The 27,214-nt window shown below is 45.5% G+C and overlaps 1 protein-coding gene across 9 annotated transcripts in view; it reads right to left on the reverse strand.

Moving 5' to 3' along the window:
- Positions 1-27,214, reverse strand: part of FRMD4A (FERM domain containing 4A) — a 703,559-nt gene that overhangs the window by 226,237 nt on the left and 450,108 nt on the right. The window contains exon 1 of one of the 9 annotated variants that reach the window (XM_042230567.2): positions 27,024-27,121. The exons of 7 other annotated variants lie outside the window; for them this stretch is intronic. The gene's annotated coding sequence lies outside the window, so the exon portion shown is untranslated. Of the gene's footprint in view, positions 1-26,235; positions 26,397-27,023; positions 27,122-27,214 lie in introns of those variants that run through there. One more of the 9 variants, XM_042230566.2, reaches the window with a different exon arrangement.

The following is a 27,214-nucleotide window of genomic DNA, read 5'->3' on the forward strand; positions in this document are numbered from 1 at the left end:
TTAGTTCCTAATGTACAGCAAAGAAAATCAGCCATACACACATCTAGTCTCTTCTAGACTCCATTCCCATATAGCTCATTACAGAGCACCGAATGGAGTCCCCTGTGCTGTACAGCAGGTCTTTATTAGTTACCTATCTTACATGTAATAGTGTACAGACATGAATCCCAACCTCCCAATTTATCTCTCTCTGCCCCTTAGTAACCATAAGTTTGTTTTCTACATCTGTGACTCAATTTCTGTTTTGTAAATAAGTTCATTTGTACCAATTTTCTATGACTTTAACATACCAAGTCATACCAATTAATGTACTAATGAGAATTACCATGGTCACAGACATTAGAACTCTTAAGACTGGCGGTCTCCCACCTTCTCTCCCTGCAGGAGGGAGGTTGACTGTGGCCAGAAGGGGTCCAGGGAACACAGAATGTGAAATGGGGGATTAGAAGTATCTGTGTTTGAGGGCCTCCATCCACCAGAGCCTGACATATTCCTGATGGCAGAGGGGGTCTGTCCCAGTATGACAGAGGGGTCCCCTCTGCAAGGTGTTACTGAAAAACAACTACCTAATCAGTGACGACAAACTCCCCCGAAGGCTGATTTTGAAGAGCTTCACATGAAGAAGTACCAGGTACTGAGTTCATCATGTGAAAACATGTTCCGTTAGGAATATTTTCTCTTCAAATTCAAAATGAAGTAAACCCAGATTCAATATCTTCTCATTATCACCTTTTCCTCTACCTAACAGCCCCTCTCCCTCTCTGAGTCATTTCTTGGATGTCCTCTCTGCCCTATTCTTGTCACTTTTCAAGTAATGTGTCTACTATGCTATGCACACCACAAAGAAATAACCCTAGTCCCCCTGTTAATAATATTTTCATAGAAAACTAATGATATTGTGCCAAAGACGGTAGGGTAACAGATCTTGAACTCAGAAAAACATACACTTTTAAAAAACTGAAATAAATTAACACATGTTACCACGATATTTCCTGAGATTAAATCATACTGGAACTGTTACCACTAAGACACTGGGGGCTGAGGAGAGTGTAGGGACGGGGAGGAGAGCCAGGTTCACAGTTATCACATGACTACTCGTTCTGTGCCTAGTAAGTTACCACGTTGCAATTCACATTCATTCTAGAGAGAATACTTTCTGGAGCAATAAAATAAGAAATATTAAAGACTCAATGGAATTGCATGAAACAAAGAATTAACATCTCCAAGGCACACTTAGGAAAACTATCAATACTCCTCCAAACACCCTGAAATCTCATCCTTTATACTTCCTTGGCAGTTCAGTGGTTAACACTTCGCCTAGGGGTGTGGGTTCAGTGTCTGGTTGGGGAACTAAGATCCCACATGCCACAGGGCCAAAAAACCAAAACATGAATCAGAAGCAATAATGTAACAAATTCAGTACGGAACGGGGCATCCTGAGGATGCCGGAAGCATGACAGCAGCACCGCACAATCTGCCCTCTGACCCAGGCCCCTCTGAGGCTCAGAAGGAAATTCCAGATTCATGACGACGAGCTCCCAGGGCAACGCATTGTTGGAGCATCTGCTCTTTGGGTCACCTCAACATGTCACATCCCTTCAGTTTCCTCTACAGACAAATGAAGACCAGGAACTCACCTAAGCACCAGCAAGTCTCAGGATCCCAGAATCTCCAGAATCATGAAGCTGTCATACCCAGCAGACGAATAAACACAGTACATCCACAGAGGCCTCGAGAAAGTCAACCCCACAGTAAATAAGTTCACAGACAGGATATTAAACAAATTAAAAGTTGTTTAAAGTATTCATCATTGGGACTTCCCTGGAGGTCCAGTGGTTAAGGATTCACCTGCCAATGCAGGCGACATGGGTTCGATCCTGGTCCAGGAAGATCACATACCATGAGGCAACTGAACCCGTGGCCACAGAGAAGCCACCGCAATGAGCATGCCACACACCGCAATGCTGCAACTAGAGTCCCTGTTCCCTGCAACCAGAGAAAGCTCACACGCAGCAACAAACACCCAGCACAGCCAGAAATAAATAGATTATTAATTTTTTAAAAAAAGCTGTTAAAAAATATTCATCCATCTGCTACCCACATCTAACCCGTGCCATGGAAATATCATATATAATAAGCTATTGTAATATCATAATATAGTAAAAGTGCATGAGGAGCCTCTGCCCACAACCTTTAAGAAAAATTGAAAAGTACATTGTCCTTTTTATTATAATTTTTCCTCTGTCTGATTTATCTCAAGGTTACCATTTTTGTTTTTAAGTGACATCATATTAAAATCAAGAAGCTAATGGAAAGAAAGAAGATGCCAGGTACTAGACAGCAGAAGCCCAATTCAGGGATAATAACCTTGTCCTGACTTTGCTCCATGACTTCTGGCAAATTAGTCCACCTCTGTCTTTACTACAAGTCTCTGAAGTACAGAAGGACACACACAGGCGTGTCCTTGAGGTTCTTGGCTGTGGAATACAGTTGGAACCGATAAATCCCAGATGAAAATGATTAAATGTGTGTCTTCATTAGAAACAAATTCACATGCAATGCAATGTAATAGGAACTGAAACAGCCTAGCATTCTTCAAAGCTTCAAGTGTGCATTTGATGAGGTCATGAGTGTAGTCCGTGGTTCACTGGAGGATCTTTGAAAGCAAATTGTGGTGGTGGTGATGCTGCTGTCTGGGTCTCTCTGCCTCCAGCAAAAGGAAACTGGGTTTTCTCTGGTAACGCAGGAAGAGAAGTAATGGAGTTGTGAAGCACTAAGGGCTCGGGACAACAGAGAGCTGCCATGGCCCAATGCGTCATAGGGAAGAAGATATCTGATTCCATATTGGATCTGTTTCTTTTTCTTTAATCTTTGTATTCTACTGCTTGAAAGAATGCTGCCTACAGTCTGAAATATACAGGACACCCCATTCTCAAGGCTCTGACCTTTAAAGGTATAACTTTTCTATTCATACAGAGATTAAAAAGTTGCAAAATAGAGAAGAACATTTATCTTGTTGGAGGTTTATAGGAATACTGTGACCAGAACTATGGTGACAGCTGCAAGACCAAAGGATTCCAACACCAGGAAGTTGGCCACAACCAACCACACCCCATGTCCTTCAGTATAAAAGAAGCCTGAATTCTAATTAAAGCAAGCTGGTTCTTTTGGACATGAGTCCACCATCTCTTTGATCTGCTGGCTTTCTGAATAAAGGCTGTTCGTTGCTCCAACAACTCATCTTTCAATTTATTAGACTGTCATGCAGTGAACAGTACAAGCTCCGACTTGGTAACAAGTGGACAATTTTAGTCTCCAATTCTGCTGCCCTGCAGACCACTGCTGTGTGTGATCAAGCCACGAGTCCTTCTGGACCATCATTTCAATCCTCTCCAGATGGGGCTGCAGGCGAGAGGGTCAAAAAATTCATTATCAATCTTGGGATATAAAGTGGAGATAATGAGGGACAGACTTAGAAAGTCAAAGGAGAGGACAGCCAGTCCTCTGATAGGCTCATGTGATCCCAGTGAGGAGGAGCTCCCAGCCAGACCTCTGTTGTAGGACGTACGGAAGGAGGGGACTTTTTTCTCTTCCAGCAAGACACTGCAATCTGAGGACAAGCTATAGACATGGAGGTCGGACAGGTGTGTCTCAGATCCAGAAGGTCAAGGCCTAAGAGGGTAATTTCAGTCCAGGGCTAGAGTGTGACAATCAGACTCTCCTGTCTGAGAGCCAACTACATAGTCAGGATGAAAAGGACACTGGGAAAGCCACACGCAGGGGGCCCGGTTTATGCACCACAGACACCTGCTTAGTGAAAGAAAGTGAAAATGAAAGTCGCTAAGTGGTGTCTGACTCTTTGCGATACCATGGACTATACTGTCCATGGAATTCTCCAAGCCAGAATACTGGAGTGAGTGGCCATTCCTTTCTCCAGGGGATCTTCCCAATCCAGGGATCGAACCCAGGTCTCCCGCACTGCAGGTGAATTCTTTACCAGCTGAACCACCAGGGAAGCCCAGACACCTGCTAAGTGACCACGGAATAGTGACAATACTACGGTTCGGTTAACAGACGTGAACGGAAGTGCAGGTGAGGCGTCCAGTTCCTGGAAGGCAGCAGTGCTTTCTGAATTACATTCTAACCAGCTGGACACTGAAAGAAGAGTGACCTGGTCATCACACTTGGCTCCCGCTGCTGCCAGAGCGTCTTCTGAAGACAATGATTTTCTTGACCAACATTTTGAGTACATTAGCAATATCTCAATCGGCTAATGCAATCCAAAATACACCTATCAACACATATTCACCTCAGTCACAGCACATCTACAGGCAAGCTTTTGCTTTCTACCCAAAAAGGTTGTCTCCACACAACTTTGGTTCTGCAAGCAGAACAACTGAAGTCTTTGAAGATCCATGGAGACTCCACGCTACTTGACGTTGTATTATTATGATCATTATTTGGAGAGGGCTGGGCAAAAGGAATAGCGCTTTCTCATAAGTGAAGGTGAGTTGGGGGTTTCGACATGAGAGGGAATCCTGGGAAGTCTGGACAGAGGATGTCTGGGAAAAGAGGTGGGATGTGCAGACAGCAGGATGCTGAGCAGATCTGGACAGAAGGCCTCGGGGAATGAAGGCCCAAGAACTAGATTCCCGAGGAGGTTGTAAAGCATCTCTTGTCGATTACACACTGTTGCCACCACTTGTGAGAGACTAATAGCTGAATGCTGGATCACGAGCCCTCTGAGATCCGGCCTCATCTCACCAGACCTGGTTTTTTTTTTTCCAAATGCTCTCCTTCCTCCCTAACCCCATCCCCGCAATTCCAAGACCAGCCCAAGTCCAGGACTCAACTGCCCTGAACTTCTAAGTTCTGTTCCTCTGAGGGCCACCCTTGCTTCCAGGTCCAGCCCACGCCATCTCTTTGGCCTGGAACCACTTTCTCTTCCCTCATGTCCCCAAAGGACAATCCCTGCCTGCCTGCTCCAGATTGCACACAGAGCCAGGGGCTGGACACACAGCAGTGACTAAAGGAAGCTTCATCTTGTTTCTCGGAGGTCGCTAGCTTAAGGAAAAAATGGATGTCACTTTCACTCATTCTTCCAGACTCTATGATGATGCACAAGCTTTCTCCGCCCCATTGGCGGGGGAAGGGGGTGATTTCCCAGCCCGGTTTGGCAGTTCTGATGCCAGGCCTCGAGCCTCCCCTGCCTCTGTCCTCCCCAGGTCACTGTGCCAGGGCTTAGAGAAGATGAGAGGAAGGCTTTGGGGCTGGACCACCTAGGTTTGTGTCTTATCCCAGCTTCACCAGGGGCTAGCTGGGGGTGAACCCACAAGAACTTCACCAACTTGTGCCTCACTCCTCAGTCTCTGAAATGGAGACCACCTTCATGCCAACCTCGTGGGGCTGCCAAAAGGAATAACCAAGTTAACGCACACAGTGTATGGAACTCTGCTTGGCACAGAAGGCTCTAGTTTGGGAAGGTGACGTTTGTCTGATCAGCATTGTCAGACAGATGAGAGACAATGAGTCCTGACCTGCAGCATAGAATCCGGTTTTCATCAATGATGCAGACACCTCTCCCCTATAGGCATAGGATGGCCTTGATGAGGCTGCAACTTTTTGCCACTCACACTAGGCCGTCCATTACTGTGGCTGGGTGGAAGGGGACGATGGGCCAGGTGGGTATCTTTTGGATAGCTATTCCCTGCGCTGAGTAAGTACCAGGCCTTCACAGAGCAGAGTCCCTGGGGCCCTGTGTCAGCACCCACAGAGAGCTGATGGAAGGCACGTCAGAGCCAGTGAAGGAGTGGAGGTTTAGGGGTGTCAGTACCCCATGTTGACATTGGTGGGGACCACAAGAACTGCTGGGCAATACACAGTCTGTTATCAGAGGAGATGAAGCCCTCCTGCTGCCAAAGAGACCCCGCCTGATTCTCTTAGCAGATTCAGGGTGTTCTTTTTTTTCAGGTGTTATTCTTACTGACAACTCTTTATAAGACGGTGTCCATGAAGACATCCTTCAAAGGTGACTGGGAAGGTATAAAACCCAAAGAAACAAAACACCCTTCTAACCCATCCAACATTCCAGGGTTCTCCTTGAAGTGAGCAAAGAAGAAAGAAAATGACACCTGTGCTTAGGCAGGTGGAGTTCTGACTTCAGAGTCTCAGAGATAAGAGTGTTGGTGGACCTGAGGGATGGGATGGGGAGGGAGGTGGGAGGGGCGTTCAGGATGGAGGATACATGTACACCCATGGCTGGTGTATGGCAAAAATCACTAAAGTATTGTAAAGCAATTAGACTCCAATTAAAATAAATTAATTAATTTTTAAAAAGAAACCATAAAAGTTATAAGCAAAAAAAAAAAAAAAAAAAAGAGTGTTGGGTGGAATGGAGACGCTTCCATAGGAAAAGGCAAGTATCTATACTTTCCTTTGTTCTGATGACTGCAGTTGGATTTTTTATAGAAAAGCACTGATGGGTATTCCTATGGGGGCCCAAGACTCAAGGAAAATGGTTTTAAAGTCCAGAAAAAAAGACGAGGTTGACTCTGTGGATCTGCAAGAATATCATCTGCATGAGATCAAAATTTCAATACAAAAACTTTAAAGATAAAACTAACACAATAAAAATAAAATTGAATGAGAAAGTGAAGATTCTGACATTCAAAGAACACAAAGTATCTGCATGAAGAATTCACGAAGGAATTTAGTATAATATATAATTTAGTATATTTTAGTATAATATATACAACGTGTCAAGGGCATGAAATACATTATATATGGACATAGATGGACATAGATGAGGGAGTATCACAACCCTAGAGGGACAGAGTTGGAAAACTGAAGCAAAGGTTTAAAATGAGGAACATCTAAGGACAATAGAAGAGCCTTTAAAGATACGTCCCAAGAAATAAGAGGGAGGAAAGCAATGTTTTCACTGTTTGACACCGATAAATCTTTGTTAAAAGATGAGCTGCTGGACCACTTAGATCCTGTTTCGTTTCAGTCTCCTCACCAAGAAGGTACATGGTAGGACTAATGACTAAAAGAATGTGAATTGGACTTCCCCTGTGGAATCCACCTGCCATTCCCGAGGACGTGGGTTCAACTTCTGGTCCAGGAAGATTCCACGTGCTGTGAGGAACCAAGCCTGTGTGCTACAACTACTGCGCCTGTGCTCTAGAGCCCGTGTGTTGCAGCTGCTGAAGTCCGCACACTTAGAGCCCATACTCCGCAACAAGAGAAGCCCCCACAATGAGAAGCCCAAGCACCACAACTAGAGAAAGCCCACGTGCAGCAACGGAGACCCAGCACAGCCAAGACAGAATTAGTTAATTAAAAGATTTCAAGAATATAACCTCTACTTCTTTTCCCAGAATAAATTCCAAGTGGTTCATACAGTGAAATATTAAAATAGACAGGCTTATCATGTTTTTTAAGTATAAAAGCAATGGATAGGCCAAAAGGGAAAAATTCATACATTTGATTACATTTTAAAATTCTTTTTCAAAAAACTAATTTTACTCTGTAAATCACCATAAGCAAAAAGAAAAAGCAAATGCCGAGATGGTATGGTTAACAACTATAAAGTGATTAATATGTTAAAGATAAAATTATTTAATTATTAGACGATTATAAGTTAAGTAGAAGACCACTAATATCCTACTGGAAATTAATTGCAAATGGCTAAAGAGTTCATGGGATTCCCTGATAGCTCAGCTGGTAAAGAATCCGCCTGCAATGCGGGAGACCCTGGTTCAATTCCTGGGTCGGAAAGATTCCCTGGAGAAAGGGGTAGGCTACCCACTGCAGTTTCTTGGGCTTCCCTGGTGGCTCAGATGGTACAGAATCTGCCTGCAGTGTGGGCAGATTCCCATTGCAGAGTTCATCTCCTTTGATAATAATTTCTCCTCTAGAGGAGATCTATCCATCTCTCTAGTAATCCAGGGAGTAAACCAGAGACCAACCCTCATGAAATAAGAGAAATGAGGTTAGACGATTATACATAGCTGTGTCCATCATAGTGTGTGTTCATCTGCAAATATTTATGGCACAGTGCTGTGCCAGGCATCTTATTCGATATTTAATGATGAACACAATTTTGTTCCTATATTTAATGAGCTTCTGTGTTCAGCAGAAGTACCTAAGTTAGGAGATTACAGTGTAATGTGTGACAAGGGGGTAGGCATAAGATGCAATGGAGCAGAGGGTGGGGGGACCCTCGCTCACACCTGGGAGATTGGTGAATGCTCAGGTGAGGAAGTGCGGTCGGAAGAGAGGACGTCCAGCACAGATGACCTGACGTAAGAAGACCTGGATGGAAGAGAACGCGGTGTGTTCTCAAAACATCGGCTGGGCAGCAGAGCTGAGGCAGAGGGTGGCATGTGGGTACAGAGCACTGAGAAGTACAGCCGGAGAACTCTCTCTACAAGAGGAAGGAGGCGCAGCTTCCAGCCAAGAGTCTGAGGATGGCTAAATCACTGACATATCTACCAGACAATATTTTCACATCAATCCAATCCTAACTGGTGTAAAAATGAGGGGAGTATGGAAAGAGGGTTCTAATTGCAAGTGTTGAGGCTAAGTGCTTTAGAAAAGATACAAGCAGTTGGAAAACTATAAAGAGAGCCTATTATAGGGATTTCCTTGGTGGTCCAGTAGCTAAGACTTGGGTGCTCCCAATGTAGGAGGCCCAGGTTCGATCCCTGGTCGGGGAACTAGATCCCATATGTCACAAGGAAGATCAAAGATCCAGCATGCTGCAATTAAGACCCAGAGCTGCCAAATAACTACATACCTGAATATTTTAAAAAAGAATGTAGGCGACAAACTATAGTAGTACCTATGACCTTCAGATCAATAAAATCACAGATATTTTCGTATCATAAAAAGAGATGCTATCATAAATATAAGCTCTCAATATCCGTATGATGCCCTCACAACTTATAACCACACACAGAAAGTGTGCCGACCACATTTACAGATAACAAGGGGCTTGTTTAGATGGTAACTTTAACAGCTACAAAGTGAAGTCATATTGTTTATGGTTTCAGGTCCTGTTCTTAGTCCACATGCTAGAAGTACAGCATCCTGAATAATGAAATCAGGATGCCTCCTATATCCTATTACAGTTAACCGTGTCTGGAAATCTGTGTTGAATTCTGAATACCGTATGTTAGGTACCAAATGAAAGAACCTGAGCAAAGCCAAGGAATGGTAATCAGAGGAGGTAAACATCTGGAGACCATGTCTTCCCAGGGCTGATGGGAAAGCTGCATGTGGGCTTAAACAGCAAAGGCTCCAGTGACAGGGTGACCCTGTCATCTACCGCCCATGCACGACCCCCCAGGCCACCCGCTCTCATAGAACCGGCACGGGATGCAAAGTCACGTGCCACCCATGGCTGAGCACCGGGGCCCAGCGCACAGACGCCAAGTCCTCCAGGTTTGGAAGGCAGTGCTCCAGCCCAAGAACTGATCCTTCCGAGACTGAGGCTGAAATCAGACCAAATTTCCAATGGCATCACACACAGCAGACCCAGGGCAAACAGTCCTGCAGGGTGGTCCCAGCTCTTGCAGGAAGCAGCGAGCCCTCGCCCCTCCTTGGCCCAGTGCCGCCAACACAAAGCTGCAGAGAGAACTTGAGAACCTGGAGACTTGCACTGAGGGCCACTTTCACAGCTACCTTAGACTGTGTCAGCATGGGGCCGTCCATCTGGCCTGGAGGCTGACGCCTGGATGTTTACATAACCGAGTTCTCTGGAAAGGATTCGGCTGGAGTGTCGCTGGCAGGGACTGCTCCCTCTTGCACGAGCTGCGCTGGCAGGGCTCACCCTCCATTCATCTTGTCGGAGGTTGCAACGCTGGCCAGCTGCCCCGTGCGCCACCCTAGACGCCTCCTGGAGACCTGCTCCCCAGCCTCCTGGTTCTGCTGTGGCAGTGCCACGGACAGAACAGGAGCCCTGGTTGCCAGTATCATTTACAAACAGGGGTGCGGCATCAGGTTAGGAAAGAAAGGGAAGTGGGGGGAGGGAGAAGGAGGACTGCAAAACCAAAAGAGGGCTCCCCACTCTTTTCACCCCAGGAGGCACAGCCTCTCAGTGGCATATTATTTTCTTGAAATACTTATTTGTTTACTCGGCTGTATTGGGTCTTGGTTGCATCAGGTGGGATCGTTTGTCGTGGCGCATGGACTCTCTAGTTGCAGGCTTAGTAGTTGCAGCGTGCAGACTTAGTTGCCCTGTGGCCTGTGGGATCTTATTAATAGTACCCCCATGTCTCCTGCATTGCAAGGTGGATTCTTAACCACTGGAATACCAGGGAAGTCCCCAGGGTGCATATCATTGAGAGTAGTCACAGAAATAAAGACAGGATGCTGGATCTATCAGTCAAATCAAAAATTCTAATTGGACACGGAATGATTCCTCCAAGCTTTCAGCAGGAGGTAATTACTATCCTGCCTACACACAGTGAAAAAGGGGGAAATAGAGCTTACTGTTTGGGCTGTTTCCATGCAAGAAGCAACTAGAGAGAAGTTTCGGCTTATATCAGAACCGATGAAAAGATGGCAGGGTTCCTGACCTTCCCTCTTTCCCAATTTAACCAGGAAAGCAGGTGTCAAACAGTTTACACATGTCATTCCAAAGCCTTTGGTAACCAAATTTGAGTGTACTTTCAGCAAACGTGGGAGGAAAGACCTGGAAATGAGTGTACGATGCGATAACTCTTTAGGGAAAGGCAGCATTTTAACTTTGAGCAAACACACAGGCAGGGAATAGTGATTTCATCTTTTATCCTCACAGCGTCCAGCATGGAGCTTGAAACACACCAAACTCTCAGTAAGCATGATTGATGAAAATATGGAGTTATAATTCTTGACTGTGGTGATGGTTTCATAGGTGTGGCCATGTGTCCAGAGCAAGAACCATCCCCCTAGACCAACCAACCTGCTTGCAGGTGTGGACATATGTCTGAACTCATTAAATGGTACACTTTAAATATGTGAAGCTTATTGTATGTCAATGGTACATCAATAAATCCATTTAAAATACAAAACTCAGGAACTTCCCTGATAATCCAGTGGTTAAGAATCCGACTTGCAATGCAGGGGACTTGGGTTCGATCCTTGGTTGGGGAACTAAGATCCTACACGCTAGGAGGAGCAACTGAGCCTCTGCTCTGCAACTAAAGATCCCACATAACACAACTAGGACCCAACAAGCCAAATAAATAAATAAAATATAAGAGTTAGAGTTATTCCTTTTGTGCATCAAAAAAGGGACAGACCATCAGGCTGATCTGCAAAGTCCAATTTGTTTTTGTTGTTGTTATCACTGCTATTCCTCTGAATTGTATTATAGTCCCACCTGGTGTACACACACCACACACTTGTCACCTAAGGAACGTTTGCTGAGTGAATAAGTGACTGAAGAGTCCAATGTGTGCAACTATACATCTCAGCAGGGTTCTTTGCACTTTGAGGAGAAATTACTTCATTTTTTATATATTACCTTTTTAAAAATTCCAAGTGTGAACTGGATTTACAGTGTCTTTTTCTCAGATGTTGTCCCATCCAGGACTGAGCCATGAAGTCTTTAAATATCAGCTGTACTTGGCTGAGTTCCACTTTGTGTCCCTGCCGGGACTTCCTCCTTTCCTAGGTTTGTACGTGATGAATGCAAAATAGCCCACTCAGCATCTCCTTTTGGATAGCTGCTAAATATCTCAAGAAAAGTGAACCACTGACCTATCTTCTACAAAATGGCAATCCACTCTAGTATTCTTGCCTGGGAAATCCTATGGACCTATGGTGGGTTACAGTCCATTGGGTTGCAAAGAGATGGACACAACTCTATTACTGAGCACGCACGTACTTCCGCAAACCACCTTCACCCAAAGCTTTTCCCTCTCAGCTAACAGCTACTCCAGCTCTCCATCAGCACATTCTGTCCTCTCACAAACCACATCCAGCTCACCAGAAAACTCTCCAAATATCCAGACCCTTAAGCCTGTTCACCATCGGCACTTTATCACTTGCCCCATTCCTGTAAATGGCCACCCAACTGGTACCCCAGCGGTTCCCTCTGCCTATCTCGCAGTCTGGTCCCCACACAGCACCCAAACCATCCCTGTGCAGCCCACATGGGATCAGGGTGCTTCCTAGATCCACATGCTCCAGCAGTGAGTCCTACTGCCCCCAGTGCAGACAGCTTCCTACCTCTTCCCCCCCCCCCTCACTTCGTCTGCTGTTTCACCCTCATCTCCTTGCTGTTCCCGACAAGCCACTCTTTTCGACCTGGGGCCTGTGATGAGCTCTGTCTGGAATGTTCCTGCAAGACACCCACATGGCTCACAGCTTCACATCCTACAAAGCTTTGTTCATGTCACCTTTTTATAATATCACATCCTGAATTTAAAACAGCAACCTTGCCACGCTTCCCGGCCTCTGCTTCGTTTTCCTTACAGCAATCAGCACCTCCCAGCACAGGATATAATAATCTACTTACTCATTATGCTTCCTGCCTGTCTCTGCCTTGTAGAGGGCAAGCTCCCGAGGGCAGGAAGTTTGGTCCCTTTCGTTTGCTGACATATTCCCAGGACAGAAGAGGCACATAAGTAAGTGTATCAGTCAGAATAACTGCCTGACCATCTGACTGAAGGAATAAAGGGAGGAACTGGATGCACAGGCACTTTCTGCCTCTCTGCCAGCTGGGGTGCCTTCACATGAAGGACACAGCTGTGCCGCACCCTTCTTGTTCTCTCCCTCTTTACTCTGTGACACACAGACACATGCAGACAGGAGGGCTGACAGTGAAGGATACTAGGCTTGAGCACTAAAAAAATTAGTTCCAGCTATATGCAAGCCAGGAGAGAAACGAGAAACCACAAAACGTGCCAAATAATCACTCACTTATATTCTTGAGCACCCACCAAATGCTGGGCATGATATAAGGTGCTTTAGGACCAAAGACAAATAAAGTGCAGCCACTGTGGAGAACAGCATGAAGGTTCCTCAGAGAACTAAAAACAGAACCACCATACGATCCTGCGCTCCCACTGCTGGGCACAGAATCCATAAAGAACTATAATTTCGAAAGATATACACAGCCCAATGTTCACTGCAGTACTATTTACAATAGGTAAGACGTGGAAGCCAGCAACCTGCAATGTCCATCAACAGGTGAATGGATGAAGAAGACGTAGCACGTATACACAGTGAAACACTACTCAGCCATAAAAACAACGAACTAATGCCAGCTGCAGCAACAAGACTTACTGATCACACTAAGTAAGCCAGACAGAGAAAGGCATACACCATAGGGTATATAACTCATCAGTTCAGCTCAGTTCAGTCGCTCAGTCGTGTCCGACTCTTTGCGACCCCATGAATCGCAGCGCGCCAGGCCTCCCTGTCCATCACCAACTCCCGGAGTTCACGAAAACTTATGTCCATCGAGTAGGTGATGCCATCCAGCCATCTCATCCTCTGTCGTCCCCTTCTCCTCCTGCCCCCAATCCCTCCCATCATCAGAGTCTTCTCCAATGAGTCAACTCTTCGCATCAGGTGGCCAAAGTATTGGAGTTTCAGCTTTAGCATCAGTCCTTCCAAAGAACACCCAGGACTGATCTCCTTTAGAATATGTGGAATCTAAAAAAATGATACAAATGAACTTACTTACAAAATAGAAACAGACTCACAGACATAGAAAACAAACTTATGGTCACCAAAGGGGGAAGGAGAGGGGAGGGATAAGCTAGGAGTTTGGGATGAACAGATACAAACTACTACATATAAAAAAGGTAAATAACAAGGTCCTACTTGTTGGGAACTACAGTCAACATACAGTTCAATATATACAATTAAACATCTTGATTGATAATGGAAAGAGTGTGAAAAAACATATCTGTTTGTATGTACATGTATATAAAGAATCTGCCTGCCAATGCAGAGGAGGCAGGAGATGTGGGTTCTTCCCTGGGCTGGGAAGATCCCCTGGAGGAGGGCATGGCAACCCACTGCAGTGTTCTTGCCTGGAGAATCCTGTGGACAGAGGAGCCTGGCGGGCTGCAGTCCACGGGGTCCTAAAGAGACACGACTGAAGCCACTGAGCACCCATAGACATATGTATATATGTATCTGAATTGCTTTGCTGCACACCAGAAACTAATACAATACTGCAAATAAACTATATTTCAATTAAAAATAAAAGATACAATCCTTCCCTTAGAAGCTATAGTGGGAAAGTGAAAGTGAAGTCGCTCAGTTGTGTCCGACTCTTTGCGACCCCGTGGACTATAGCCCACCAGGCTCCTCCATCCATGAGATTCTCCAGGCGAGGATACTGGAATGGGTAGCCATTTCCTCCTCCAGGGCATCTTCCCGACCCAGGGATCGAACCCAGGTCTCCTGCATTGCAGGCAGACACTTTAACCTCTGAAAGTGAAGTCACTCAGTTGTGTCTGACTCTTTGTGACCCCATGGATTGTAGCCTACCAGGATCCTCCGTCCATGGGATTCTCCAGGCAAGAGTACTGGAGTGGGTTGCCTTTTCCTTCTCCAGGGGATCTTCCGGACCCAGGGATCAAACCCGGGTCTCCTGCATTCCAGGCAGACGCTTTAACCTCTGAGCCACCAGGGAAGCTTCTAAGCTTCCCTAAGAAGCTACGGTGGGAAACATATACACAAACGGGTCATTTGAATTTGAGATCAAACTAGACAGACACCTGGTGAGGTTGGTGCAGGAGATCAGAGGAGGAAGATGTGCTCCACTTGGAGCAAGAGGAGGAGGTGACACTGCAGGCTGGACCTGAGGAACAAGTAGGAGAGTCCAGGCGAGAAGGGACTGGAGGGGCCTCTTAATGTGAAAGGTGAGTCAGCAAGAGCCGGGCATGCAGCAGAGGTCGAATGCGGGTGGGAAAGGCGAGGGTGTGTGGGTGTATGTGCACAACAGACAGAATGCCTGTGTCCCTCCAAAATCCATCTGCTAAACCCTTACCCCTCGTGTGATACTATCAGGAGGTGGGGTGTTTGGAGGTGATGAGGTCATGAGAGTGCAGCCAGCAGCAATGGGATTAGTGTTGGTAGCAAAAGGGGGTCCAGAGAGATCTCTCGCCCTGGACAACAGTGTGCAGGACATAGAAGGCGCCGTCCGTGAACCAGGAAGTGGTCCTCACAAGACACCAAATCTGCTGGCACCTGGACTCCCCAGCCTCCAGATTAGTGAGAAATAAACGTGGGTTATTTATAAGCCTGAGTATCTTGTTACAGTTGCCTGAACAGACTAAGTGTATGAAGGATAAGGGGAGAGAAGAAGTTTAAGAAATAAGAAGCTGGGCTTCCTGGTGTAATCCAGTGGTCGGGAGTCTGCTTCCCAAAGCAGGGGGCACGGGTTTGATCCCTGGTCCAGGAATACTCCACATGCCTCGGGGCAGGTAAGCCTGCGTACCACAACTACTGAAGCCTGCACGCCCTGCAGCCTGTGCGCTGCCACAGGAGAAGCCACCACAAAGAGAAAGCCACGCCCTGCAACTAGAGAGTAGGCCCTGCTCGCCACAACTAGAGGAAGACCTACTGCAGACAAAAACAAATACATACACAAATAAACATAAAAAAGTAAGAAGCTTCCAGGTTGTGGTGGGGCCTTCTATTCCACGTTCAGGGCTGTGGTCTACAGAGAATGAAGGGAGGAGAGGTAGAGAGGAGATGTTTGTATGCGTGTGTGTGTGGTAGGAAGATGGTAAACGGACAAGCTGTAAAGATTTTACAATAACTCAGGAAGGAAAGAGGAGGCCTTGAACCATCATGGCAGTGGCAGTAGGTACCTCAACCCAAAAGAACTTGGGAAGAAAACATACGAATGAGGCATTGGAGAAATTGATGGTAAAAGGCCAGGAGAGCTTGATGCTAGTAAGGTAGCAAAAAGGAAGAGTTAGGCAGAGGTGGTGAGTCATTCATCACAGGACAATGAGTTTTAAGCCTTAGGAGGAAGAGGAATGGGGTAATCAAAAAACCAGGTGGAACTAGTAAGAGCAAAAGCAAGTACAGCAAGGCGCTGGCTAACTCTGGACTTCTAGAGGAGAGAGGTTCCTCTGGGGAATTGTATTTCCCAAACGTTGGTAATTAGCCAGACAGAGACTCTGGAGTTTCAGAGCCAGTCTGAAAGGCAGTCTTACCAGGCAGGGTCTGATGGGGAGGGGTGAGCAGATGCCAAGCTATTATCGGCCTCACCTTCTGTGCCACAGGGAAGTGATGGTAACTCGAGCTTCCCCACTCCCACCTTTCCACAAACAAGAAACAAGGATGCTCACAGATTAACTTTTCTCTATTTCCACCAGAAAACCCAAAGCCACAGTACGAAACTTAACAGCTTCTGGGTTTTTTCAGCTGGGCTTTGTTCATTCTTTAGGCATATGATCAGACCTACTGGCAAGACAAAAAAGAACTCTGCCATTAAAAAACCCAAAGGACTGTGGTTTGGGATATTATTCTTTGGAATATTGGATAATATGATCATGATATATTTGAGTATCTTTGCAAGTTGGACGTTATAGACTTCTGTATCTCAAGGGCACGAAATCTCCGTGGATAAAGTTAGAACCTTAGGAACGGGAGGGCAGAGAAACTCAACTGCGGTGGGCTAGAGAAACCACATTTTCCACATGAAAGAAAGACGGAACCATGAACAAATGGCAGTTTATAATTTCTCCATAAAATGACAGACACACTCCACCCTGTCTAGGCAAACGGAGCCCATAAGCTGTCCCTGAAGATCCACCAAAATATACCCTTGTTCTGGATGTGGCTATTATGGCCTATAAATACTTTCCTTGTTTAACGCTTTTATTCTGTTGCCTGTGTGTGTGCGTGTTTAATCTGTCTCCAGAAGATGGACAACCTCTCATTCTAATTTATTTTATTTACCATCTCAAAGGTTATTAGGTGCTTAAGTAATTTCTGATGAATATTCTGCAAACTGGCCTGTTGACTTCTACTACGAGGAAACTCTCGCAGTATTTTCAGAGCGGTCAGATGGTGGGTTCAATTAAAAAACTCACATGAGCATCTGGTACACTCAAGTTCTAGGCTTATTTCTGCCATTCACTTGCTGCACAAAGTACTTGGGTGAAATATAAACGAGAAAATTGGAGTTGAAAATCTTTCTAGCTGATGACCATGAATGGAAAACTTTTATATGGTGATTGGATTGTTTTCTTTGCTGTTAAGAAACAGATGACATGAACAGGCTCATGAAAAGATGCTCCACATTGCTAATTATTAGAGAAATGCAAATCAAAACCATGACGAGGTACCACTTCACACAGGTTAGAATGAACATTAACCAAAAGTCTACAAGTGACAAACGCTAGAGAGGGTGCGAAGAAAAGGGAATCCTTCTACACTGTTGGTGGGAATGTAAATTGGTGCAGCCACCCTGGAAAACAGTATGGAGGTCTCTCAAAAACTAAAAATAGAGTTGCTATATGATTCAGCAATCCCACTCCTGGGCATATATCTGGAGAATACTCTAATTCAAAGAGATATATACACTCCTATGTTCATAGCAGCACTGTTTACCACAGCCAAAGTGTGGAAGCAATTTCAATGCGCATTGAGAGATGAGTGAATAAAGAAGATATGGTACGTATATACAACGGAGTAATACTCAGCTACAAAAAAGAGTAAGACACGGACAGACCTAGAGATTGTCACGCTAAACGAAATACGTGAGACGGAGAAGGACAAATGTCATACGCTGTCACTTACATGTACAAGCTAAAAAATAGTACAAATAAATCTATTTACGAAACCGAAACAGTACACAGACATAGAAAACAAATGTATGGTTACCAAAGGGGAAAAGGAGGGGGAGGGACAAATGAGGAGTGTGTAATTAACAGATGCAAACCACTATACATTAAATAGATAAGCAATAAGAATTTACTATATTAAAAAAAAGCAATATTCAATATCTTGTAATAACCTATATTGGAAAATCATCTGAAAAAGCACATATATAACTGAATCACTTTGTTGTACACTTGAAACTAACATAATATTTTAAATTGATTATACTTCAATTAAAAAAAAAAGAATGATAAAACATTGACTGACATACCCTTATTTCTATTGGAGAATTTTTTTCAAGATAAAAGCCTTAAGAGCTTTCTGATCAATCCTGAAAACTGAAGAATTTCAGAAAGGTAGGGTGACAGAATCCATTAGTGCAAAGGTGAAATCATATTTCTTCTCTCTCTCCCCCTCCCTCAACCAACCCTCCCTGGATGAGTGCTCCTGGCTTCACTGGAGACTTGCTACAATGCTGCAGGATACTGGCCCCTTCTCTGTAAGCCTGCTCTGTCCCAACGAGGTAAGGGCCATTCCAGTGATGTCTTTACCCGCAGAATCCTTTCTGGAAGGATGGGTGACTGTTATGGAATATCAGAGTTAACAGGGTTTTTTTTTCCTTACACTACTTTTTCTTTATAAAATTCATTCCAGGACAGTGGGTGAGGAGTCCCCTTTTACTTCCATAGTACAATGGAATGGCATACATGGCCCACTTCCTTGACCAGTGGCCTTTTTACACTCCATGTGTGTGTTTTTTTTTTTTTAAGAATTATTTGGCTGCATTGGGTCTTAGTTTCGGCACATCATTTTCATCCTTCATTGCAGCCTGTAGGCTACATTGCTCCATGACATGTGGGATCTTAGTTCCCCAAACCAGGGATTGAACCTGCATCCTCTGAATTGTGAGGTGGATTCTTAACCCCTCGACCACCACGGTAGTCCCCATCTTACGTGTTCTAAACCTCCTGCAGTTAGTATTGCTGGGTCTTCCAGGGACACAAGCAAGCCAATAAGGGAGGGGAGAATGCAAGGATACAACTGCTGATTCTAGATAAGTTCCTTATTATTTTGTGCTGGGTGCTTCACAGGTATTATCTCATTGGCTCCACTGAATATAACTTTTCTGATAATTAAGAAAATTGGGGCTCAAAGAGATATAGTATTTCACCCAAGTCCTCACAGCCAGGAAGGGGCAGAGCTAGAAATCCAAGCCACGGTGAGGTCAGATGGCTCCACAGCCCCACTCCTTTTTTGCCAAAACACACTGTCAGGTAGTAGGGACTCTAGTCTTGGCCCTGCAAATGAGACCTCGATAGGCAAGGTCCCTGAACCTCTGTGAGCATCTCCTAATTTGTAAAAATGACCTATATGCCCCCTTTCTTTCCCTAAGCCCCATCTGAGATGTCCGACTCAATAGAGAATCCCCAGATCTCATCTGCGCGTGGTCCACAGTTTGAGCTCAGCATTTAGTGTGACTGCAGCTCTCTGCTGCTTTGCTCAGTCGAGGTCTCTGCTCTCATGCCAAGACCTGCAGGCTACATCTGTACTACTGGACACTCTGTAGCTACTCTGTTACAAAACACTCAACCATCCCAATAAAAGGGGATTGAGAAGGCAGAACACTGCCCTGCATTGTGCCGGGCTCCAATCTGGTTCTTGTCCTCGTCACCCTCCCCTCTCCTCTGCTCTCTCTCTGAGCAACAGAGAAATAAGTACCCAGGATCTCTAGGCAGGTAGCTGAAGGGAGCAGAGAAACTGGTAAGCCTGCACCACACTACCCACTGTTTGTAGGTGTGCTGCCTAGCTCCAGATGGCCCCACACTATTAGGATTTCCCAGTTTGGGTTTGTCACATTTACATACTTCTTCACAGGCATGTGGGGAGGGCATAATTGTGCATTTTATGGTTATGAATGGCACAGCCTGGCAACTCTCCGATTATTATTTCCATTTGCTGTCATGCATTATCAATCTAAGATCCATTACACACTGTTTTTTTCATGCATTCCTCATATCGCAAGGACAAAGAAAGGCAAAAAGCCTTGCAAAGAAGCCTGCATCACCAGAAGAATGGGCTAATTCTGATGGAAATGATGGAGTTGGAGTCCAAGACTGAGATGACAGCCTTTGGTTAATTTGAAGTGAAAATTACTGTCAAAAAAGTTTGGTATTCCACATGAGTACCCAAAGGGCAAGGTATTGCTAAATGGGAACAAGGGGCCACACCACAGAACAGACTTTTTTTTTTTTTTAAAAGTTAGATACAGGACAACCTAAGAGGTTCCAATTTTCTTTAGATCACTGGGTTTTCCAGGTTTCTGAAGATGCTGAAATACATTAGTGTTGGGATTGGTATGAAGAGTCACTCTATGATTTTCTTATTCAAATAGGATCTACTGAGTGCCTGTCATGAGCAGCCAGTAAATTCAGGGAGCCTTCAGTGAACAGAAAGTATGCAACAATTATGGATTGGGAAATAATCACTAATAAGATAGCACGATAGCACATGCTATCGTGAATGTAGTGAGAATTTGAGAAGGCTGTGCACGCACAACTGTTCTTGATCACACACAGCTCACGTCTTCTTGTACTGCATCAAGGAATGGCCAGCGTGTCAATTTTAAAACAAAAAACCAGAAACCACCACATATGATGGAGATTAGCCTTCCTAACAAGTTGGATCCTATCCGCTCCATCTATGACCTGGAGTTAGTGATGCTTGAACATCTACAGAGAGGCTACCCATTCAGTTCAAACAGAACCTACCAGCTCATTTTCTCTTGATCGTTTGATAGTCATAAGGTCACTGAACTGAACCAGACCCCTTAGATCCCTTCCAACAATCACAGCCTTTATTCTTAGCAGTAATTTCCATCTTTAAAGGTGAAAGTATTTCTCTTTTGGAGGAAAATACCTAATTTCCACTGATAGAATTAAGAACTGAACACCTCCTTTCCACACACACTCACTCAACAGCAAACAGCACCCCAAATAAGCATTCGTGAAACTCACTAAACAGTAGCAGTAGCTCTGATGATCTGAGAAAGTAAGAGAGGCATAATGCTGGATATTTTTTGGATAACGGTGCGAGTGGTGGAGCTGGTAGCCTCAAAAGTGTCTAAATTATTCCTTATAAGAATAAAACGGTGTATCTAAATTATTCCTTATAAGAGAAAGAGATGCTGATCCCACAGGGCAGGGGAAAGGGTGGCAGCTGATGGATTTAGGGAACCAAAAGGAAAGTGCTGTGGAGAGAATTTCTGATAAGCTGGATTTATGCTGATTCAGAAAACTTGCAAAAGAGAGTAGCAAAACCAACAGGCTTTGTGTGCAATGGTGACGCTGGAGCCCAGAGTTCCAAGAGCTGTTGTGCCAGCTCTGGAGGTTAAATGTCCTGGGAAAACCAAAAACAAAAATGGAAAATATTGCCAATACACTTCAGTGTGACTACGGCTAAAATGAACAGAACAAGGCAAAATACTCAAATCTCACCCTTCTCTGACAGGTTCAACTTTTAGTGGCCACTTTCCCCAGATTCTTTATGTCTTTGATTTTTGCTTATGTAGGAAATGTTCAAGCATCTATGTATCCTATGTAATGGATGGAATGATCCTTTCTCTTCCTTTTCTCACATCAACTCCTACCTTTTAGGAGACATCCAATGTTACTTTAATTACCTATTTAGAGAGCAATAGATGGCAAGGAACCAGAAATGGGCAAGATAGAGAGAAAGGTTAACCAGTGTCCTGGGGAGGTTACGAGTACATGCTCATCTTATAAGGCAGTCCCTGTTTTGCATCTTTAGCTCAAGAAGAATGCTATTTTTAAAATTTAGATAAAAGATTTTTGCCCATGGCTTCTCTCCCTATGAGGTCTCAGAGATCCTTTCTAATAGAGATGCTGGAATTTTTTACAGTGAATACATTCAAATAGAGAAGTCCTGCTACAAAGCCTACTGACATATCTGCTGATACTCAAAAATATAACCTGGTGGTCCAGTGGTTAAGAATCCACCTGCAGATGCATATGACACAGGTTCACTCCCTGGTCTGGGATGATTCCACATGCCGCGGGGTAACTAAGCCCATGGGCCCCAACTATTGAGTCTGTGCTCTAGAGCCTGTGCTCTGAAATAAGAGAAGCCACTGCCATGAGTAGCCCCTGCTTGTCACAACTAGAGGAAGCCTGCACAAAGAAACAAAGACCCAGCACAGCCAAAAATATATAAATAAATAAAATTATTTAAAAAACAATAATAATCTTAAAAATAAATCAAAAATATTTTTAAAAGATATGAGACAAGTCTTAAGAAATAAACGAAAAACATGGATGAAAGCCATTGGTGAATCTAGACTTACATATTCTGATACTGTGTAGAATGTGGTTTAAACTAACTTTATAACCTATTTAACTGTGAGCGTGTCTTTCTCATTTCCCCTAGTTTAAATGGAAATTCTCAAGAAGTTACACTGTTTCTTTTTTTTCTTTTTAAAGAAGTATTGACATATGTAAAAATTTCTTAGAACAAAACTTGAGCTTTGAATGTGCCCGATCACATTTCAGTCATTTGGTGTGTCAGGCTACACGCAGCTCTTATAACTGGTGAATATATGACATATGAATAGAACTGGAAGTCTTTTACTTAAGACACACATGAGCACAAATGGTGTATTTATGCAGTGAAGTTGGTAACGATCTCCTCTGGAGGCAGTCACGTCCAACCCCACATTTACTAAGTGACCACGGTGCCCTGGCAGGTCCCCCTCAATACACTAATGCTTGGACCTTTCATCTCATCACTGCCTCTCCCATTACAGATGGATCACACTCACGCATCAACCCATCAAGCCTGACTCAGGAGCCCTTTCTTTATAACTCTGGCATCCCTACTAGTCCACAGAGCCTTTCCCCAAGTTCCAGGACCCATACAAGGACGCATTCTTTTGTTTGTTTGTTTTTTGCCATACCGTGTGACATGTAGGATCTTAGTTCCCCGACCAGGGGTAGAACCCATGTTCCCTGCAGTGGAAGCTTGAAGTCTTAACCACTGGACTGCCAAGGAAGTCCCTCAGACTCATTCTTCGTTTATCTTTTGATCTCAGACTATAACCTGAACATTACAATAAAGCTGAACACATCCACATCTGGGAGGCAGTTCTCACGGATTATGAAATCAGCAACTCACTGAATGAACCTCAAGAGGTTTCGGTTCCCCCCACAACAAGATAATGCTAATGGCACTTGCCACCTGCCAGGCTGTCAGGGGACTTGGCAACGATGTCTACAAATAACAAAGCAGCCCTATGCCATAAATAACAAGTCTTATTAATAAAATTAGTTCAAGTGCCAGAAAAAATACTAGCAACAGCAGTGGCAGATCACACTTGGTCAGAATAAAAGTAGGTGGAGAAATTAAAAAATGTGCAGAAGATCTAAACAGACATTTCTCCAAAGAAGACATACAGATGGCCAACAGGCACGTGAAAAGATGCTCAACACTGCCAATTATTACAGAAATGCAGATCAAAACTACAATGAGGTATTACCTCATACTGGTCAGAATTGCCATTGTTAAAGAGTCTACAGACAACAAATGCCGGAGAGGGTGTGGAGAAAAGGGAACCCTCTTCCTACACTGTTGTTGGGAATGTAAATTGGTACAGTCACTATAGAAAACAGTATAGAGGTTCCTTAAAAAACTAAAAACAGAGCTACCATATGATCCTGCAATCCCGCTCCTGGGTAGATATCTGGAGAAAAATGCGGGTTCAAAAGGATACATGCACCCCAATGTTCATAGCAGCACTGTTTACAATAGCCAAGACATGGAAGCAACCTAAATGTCCACTGACGGATGAAGAGATAAAGAAGATGTGGTGCACACATATATATGCGATGGAATAATACTCAGCTATTAAAAAGAATGAAATAACGCTATTTGTAGCAACATGGAAGGACCCAGAGACGATGGAATAATACTCAGCTATTAAAAAGAATGAAATAACGCTATTTGTAGCAACATGGAAGGACCCAGAGATTATCATACTAAGTGAAATAAGACAAACACAGTATATGATATCACTTATATGCAGAATCTAAAAAAAGAAAACGGTACAAATGAACTCATTTACAAAAGAGAAACAGACTCGCAAACAGAAAACAAGCATGGTTACCAAAGGGGAAAGGCAGGGAAGGAATAAATCAGGAATCTGAGGTTAACATATACATACTACTACATTTAAAATTGATAACCTATTAGGTTATCTACTATACAGCACCAGGAACTATATTCAATATCTTGTAATAACGTATTATGGAAAAGAAGCTAAAAAGAATACATATATGTGTATACACATATTTGAATTACTTTTCGGTATACCTGAAACTAATAAGATTGCAAATCACTTGTATTTCAATGAAAGAATTTTAAGTGGGTGGAGGAGGGATTTTCCGATCCTCATTTCAACCAGCATTGTTCCCTTTTAACACAAGAAAAGTTTAATGTTGTTATTCTAAAAGGTTACTTCTATAACGCATCCAGCATCACTTTTTTCCAAGTTATTTGGAGGCAACACTGTATTCACTAACAGGACAATAGTGTTGATTTCAAAGCAAGTCCAAATATTGCTTCCTATAAAGTAATTACAGCTATTTAACTCCATGGACAGAGGAGCCTGGTGGGCTACAGTCCATTTGGTCGCAGAGTCAGACACAACTGGGAGACTAACACACACACACACACACACACACACACACACACACACAATCTTTCTGGACCAAAGATACTCAAATCTATTTGCAGCAAGACCCCCATTCCTGGTGTGCCTTAAAAAACCCAGATTTCATTCACAGCAGAAAGGATCCCCCGGCCAACAGAAGAGGCTCAGCCTCCGGCCCTCTGGTTGCAAGAGATGAACACTTGAAGAACCCAAATCAGATGTCTACTGATTTGAACTGTTTTTGGTCTTCCCACCTTGTTCAAGTCAGACTCCAAAAGGGGCCAGATGCTATGAATGAACTTGAAGCAATTTAAAAACTAGAAACAATGAAATGTTTATCTTCCCCAACTCCCCACTTCGTGGCACATTCAAAAGATGGCACGTGGAGCTAAGTTCCACCTAGTATAAGGAACAGATTTCTGCATCCAACTCCTGAGACAGTGCCCCCAGGGTCAGCGGTGGCTTCCATGAAGGAAGTCAGGTCTGCCCCTGGTTCTTTCTTGGACTTGTGCTCTCCAGAACATCACAGCCATGCTTTCAGAAAAAAAAAACAAAAACAAAAAACCCACAGACTTGGAGATGCTGAGGTGTCAGGGGGATGCGAATAGCTGTTCAAAACTCATTCAGGTAAATAAAGATCAAGTCAGCCTGACCAGGGATCTAAATACAGCTGAGTCTATGCCAACACCTAATATAAGCCATCCGCCCTGAATAGCTCACATTTAGAAACTGGTGCTTGGCTTAGGTGTTCTGAGAATCCCTTTCACGAGATGCTGTGAGGATTCAAACAGAGAAGCCACAACAGCGGTAGGAACCTCTACTGGGATGTTCCATTCATAGGGGAGAAAACCTCCTTTCACGGTGGGGTCAGGGAGTCCTTTACTGGCATTGGATCGCCTTTTAGCATTAAGCAGAGCTTCTGGGGGACCGGCATGGCCGCATCATTCAGAAGGAGTGTGTCTATTAGGAAGGCACCGCCAAACCTATTATTAGAATAGCCAGCCATCCCTTGGAAATTCTCTCGAATCTACTGAGCAGTTACTCGGCTATCGAGGTTAGCACCGAGTTCCTGATGACACACGGGCAGCTTGCACACAGGTTTCAAAGTACAGGGCCGGTTCACCTTTCCTAAATGCACTATGCACCCACGTTGGGGCAGCTGCTTGCAATACACAAGTATGGCGTTTGGTCATTTTCAAATGACCCCGTCCTGAAGGGGCTTCTCTCCTCCCCTCCTCCCGCTGTCTCCCTGCATCGAACTTGCTGCAGCCATTTGGAATGTGACGAGCAGTCCATTTTAGCAGAGCCGATCTGCAGCCTGCCGCCTGCACCGAAAGAAGGACTATCCTGTCACCTCCAGACAAATGAGTTTAAAAAAAAATATCCCGCCCAGGTCTGCCCGCAGCAACGTCCTTTCCTTTCTCCCCGAGTTAATCCAGCCTGAGTGAGGTCAAGGTGCCCAAGAAAGTGGGTGTGGGGGAGGGAGCAGAGCCTGTCCACACGTGGGGTGAGCACTGGGAACAATGTCACATCTTCAGCACTCAGAGCTCTGTGTCCTCAGCAAAGCACAAGTGTCATGCCCCTCTCACTGGCCAGACATGGACCCAGAAGTGCTGCAGACTCTACCGCCTGTCCGCAATCGCGGACGGGAAACAAAGACACATTACCTTTTATTCGTGGCGCTTCCCGGGGAGCCGAGGAACTTCAGGTTTGCAGCGGCGGATCCACCGAAACGGGAGTCCCATGCGCCCGGGGTGCGCAGGCCCGGGGCCTACCCGGCGGCATCCGCGCCCGGCGCCTCCGCCTCCGCCGTGCGGCGCCCGCAGCCGCCCCGCCGGCCCCGGCGCGCCCCCGCCCCCGCCGCCGCCGCCGCCGCCGCCGCCCCGCCGCCCCCGCGGGTCCCCAGTCAGCCCATCGCCCGCTCGCGCCGCTCACGCCGAGCCTGGCCGCGCGCCAGGGCGCACCACCGCCCGCCCGCCCCTCGCCCGCGCGCCGAGCCCCGGGCCGCCGCGCCCAGCCCGCCGCATGCTGGGCGGCCCCGCGCGGCGGCCCCGGGCACGGCGAGCGCGCTCGGGGCGGCGGGAGGCCGGGCGGTAGGCTGGCTCCGGCGAGTCCCCGCGCGGCGGAGCGCGTCGCCGCCTCCCGCGCCCGCCGCAGGGCCCCGGAGCGCCGCCCGCACCGAGACAACAATGAACGCGCCCGGCCGGGCCCGGCCCCAGCCCAGCCGGGAGGTCCCCGGTACCGCCGAGCTGGCCGAGCCCCCGGTTCCCTCGCTGCTTCGCAAGAGATCGGGACAAAGTTAGGTCTCGAATCAGCCGCCGAACAGCAGAGGCTGTGCGGAGGAGAGCGGGGATTCCGGACCCCAGGACCCCGACTCTGTCCCCAGCAAACCCCAGCGAAACCCACCGCGACAGGCCCCCCCGCCTCCCACCTGGGAGACCCAGGAAAAGGCTACCTTGGCTAAACTTGGCTGAAGGGTCGGCTCTTCTCCCTCGATCTAGCCCAGTTTTCTTGCATTGATCTCCCCTCAACTCTTTGGAAATGGAAGTTCCTGTGAGATAACCTAGTCGTGGGCTATTGTCAGAATTCGCAACAATTACTGCGGAGGGGAGACTCCCCTTCAGAGCCCGGGGAAGGAAGACGGCC

Source organism: Ovis aries, chromosome 13, assembly GCF_016772045.2.
Source record: "Ovis aries strain OAR_USU_Benz2616 breed Rambouillet chromosome 13, ARS-UI_Ramb_v3.0, whole genome shotgun sequence".
NCBI classification, from domain to species: domain Eukaryota; kingdom Metazoa; phylum Chordata; class Mammalia; order Artiodactyla; family Bovidae; genus Ovis; species Ovis aries.